Below are 2,629 nucleotides of genomic sequence, written 5' to 3'. Positions count from 1 at the left end.
GAAGCCGGGGAGCCGAGGGGTAACCAGGGAAGCGTGGGGTACTGGGGGCAACCAGGGGAAGATGGGGACGGGGTACAGGGAGGTTTGAGTGGGCCAAGGATCACCTTGGAAATCTGGGGTCTGGCAGGAGCGGCAGAAGGTTGCGGGGCTGGCTTGGGCAGGGCTGCGGGGCACCTGGCGGGAGTGTGGCGTGGGGTCCCAGGTGTCTCGGAGCGTGCGTGACATCGGCATGGGGTACGGTGGGCCCAGGCTGGGGGTGCAGAGGAAAGAGGGGGGAGCCAGACATTCATCCCGGTCAGTTCTGGTTTCAGGACGTGGCGGCTGGTGGACGAGGGGTGCTGGAGAGGGACTCGCCCGGGACCTGGGGCAGTGGGGCCGTAGAGCTGGCAGCCGTGGGCAAGGGAGGACAGCGGTCTGTCGGCCAGGTGAGTCCCCTCCCCTCCCTGGGCCTTGCTCCGCTGGCCTTCTGCAAGAAGAAGGCTTCGGGGAGCAAGGGCCAGCGAGGAGAAGCGGCTGACCTCCCGGCAGGGCGGCGGACGAAGGAGGGCGGTCGGCACAGGTGACATCGTCTCAGGGGAGCTGAGACCGCTGTGGGCCGGGGGGCCGCGGGCCCTTCCCGGGTAGAAAGAGCATTTCGAGGGAACAGGCAGGAGATGAGGCGGGGCTGCCAGCCAGGGAGGTGGCAGGTGGCTGAGGGGATCCAACACGTGCCGGGTGGCACCAGGCCCGGGTCAGACAGGACGAGGTGGGGACTCAGGACGCAGCGGGGGTCCCCAGCCGCCACATCTTCTCACCCACTGAAATTCATGTAGTAGCAGGTACACGAGCGGCTCTGGCGAAGCCAGGGCTTCGAGGGCTGGAGAGCGGGAAAGAAGGAGCAGTGCGCGGGGTGGCCCGCAGCAGGATGTCACCGGAGGGAGCGGCCGCCGCAGGTACCGGCTCGGGAGAGATTTCTGCAGCAAGGAGGCTGCGGCGGGCCCCGCCTGCGGACGCGCCGTTCCCACGTAGCACTGCGGCCCAGGGTCTGGTGCGGGGAGGGCCCAAGTGTCCCTTGACACTGTGCCTTCACCGCTCAGCCCCTGGGTCTGGCGTGACAGACAGGACAGCACCAGGGAGTCAAGGGCACGGGCGAGACCGGACTAGGCGAGGCGGGTGGGGTGGAGTGAATGAAAACTCGGGAGGGGGGTCGGGGCGCAGGCAGGGGTGAAGAGCGGGAGCCTGGCGGCGAGTCCGCCGGGGCACTGGACTCCGGAGCCCGTGGCCAAGGCGGGCCTCTGCGGGCAGCGACGGAGCAGGGATCGGTGCCTCTGGACTCGGACTGGAGACGAGGGTGAGTGCCCAGCCCCCTCTGGCGTGCCCGACACCCTCCCCACCCCTGCCCGCCGCCTCTGCCTGCCGCTCAGCCGGCACCTCCTCGCCTTGCCCGCAGCCAGGTCTCCAGATTGGGTGGCGTGCCTGCCGGCCACCGAAGGCCGGGCGCGAGGCTGCGCTCAGAGGGACATGACATGGTCCGGTGTGACGGCGAGGAAAGACGTGATGCCGTCCGGCCTTCCTGGTGAGTGCGGGTGTGCGGCTCGTCCACGCAGGCCACCCCACCCGCGGGGCGTCACCCCTGAGCGCTCTCCCTCCCCTAGACCACTCTAGGCCGGCGCCGCGGGGCCCCAGAACACCCACAGGTCTCGTTCCTCTGCGTTCCTGAAGGAGCCAACACATCACTGCTGCTCTCTGGACCTCTAGAACCCTCAACACGACAAGGTGAGGGGTCCCCGGCCAGCCCCGGGGAGCGGGCGCCGCCCGAGGAGCAGGGCGCTCACTCTGTCCTTGCCCGCAGAAATGGTGCTACCCAGCTCATGCCTGGGCCTTGGAAGTGGGGCTTCTTCAAGTCCCTTCTAGCTCTGATTCGAGAATATGCTGCATTCTGGAACCACTACACGACCTGACTCAGGAATCGGCTCTGGAAGGTGAGTGCGGGGACCTTTCCGGAAGCTTCCTGGGCCGCTCTGCCCCGTCCCCACTCACACACCCCGTCTGTCTCTACAGGTAAAGCTACAGGAACGAGACCAGCCTGACAGCAAGATCGTCAGAAGTGAGCAGCACCCGCGGCAGCCGTCACCCCGCCTGGCACTTCCATCCCCGCGGCCACCCTGCCGTGGACAGGCGACCACCAACCAGCCTCCATGCCCCCATGCCCCCCACCCTCTTTCTCTTCTTCCTTTCCTCTGTGCTTTCATTTCTTTTCTTTCTTTCGCCTTTGCTCGGGACTCAAGGCCCCCATGACTCTGTTTCCCCATCCCTCCTGAATTCAATTTGCACTAAGTCGTTTGCACTGGTTTGGAGTTCTGGGTCCTGCCTCGAGTCCCCGAGCACGTGTGCGAGCAAACTGCCGAGTGGCCGCCCCGCGCCCGGCGCCCGCCTGCCACCCATCTCCGGCTGGGGGGTGCCCGGGTGCGGCCGAGTGTGTGGGGCCCCACCCTCCCCTTGCCTGGTCCGGGAGCTCCGAACACCGAGCTAACCTAACATTCCGTTGTCGAGCAGCTCGCTCTGTGCCCCTCCCCGCCAGGGTTTCACCAGAAGCCCTGGATTCATCAATAAACTCAGTTACAGCAACTTGTCTCAGGGTCTTGGATTT

The 2,629-nt window shown here is 66.6% G+C and overlaps 1 long non-coding RNA gene across 2 annotated transcripts; it reads left to right on the top strand.

Moving 5' to 3' along the window:
• Positions 1-93: 93 nt before the first annotated feature.
• On the top strand, positions 94-2,607 carry LOC144223105 (uncharacterized). Of its 2 annotated transcripts, none has more exons than XR_013332598.1 (5): positions 94-1,330; positions 1,434-1,555; positions 1,635-1,755; positions 1,832-1,961; positions 2,041-2,607. It is a non-coding gene; the product is annotated as an uncharacterized LOC144223105 (long non-coding RNA). The 2 variants fall into 2 exon arrangements; XR_013332576.1 differs by having other exon boundaries at positions 95-1,330; positions 1,430-1,555.
• The last annotated feature ends 22 nt before the right edge of the window (positions 2,608-2,629 follow it).

Source organism: Crocuta crocuta, unplaced genomic scaffold (genome assembly GCF_008692635.1).
Source record: "Crocuta crocuta isolate KB4526 unplaced genomic scaffold, BGI_CrCroc_1.0 scaffold653, whole genome shotgun sequence".
In the NCBI taxonomy this organism is placed as follows: Eukaryota; Metazoa; Chordata; class Mammalia; order Carnivora; family Hyaenidae; genus Crocuta; species Crocuta crocuta.
Note: the sequence above shows the minus strand (reverse complement) of the source record. Positions and strands in the feature narration are given on the sequence as shown.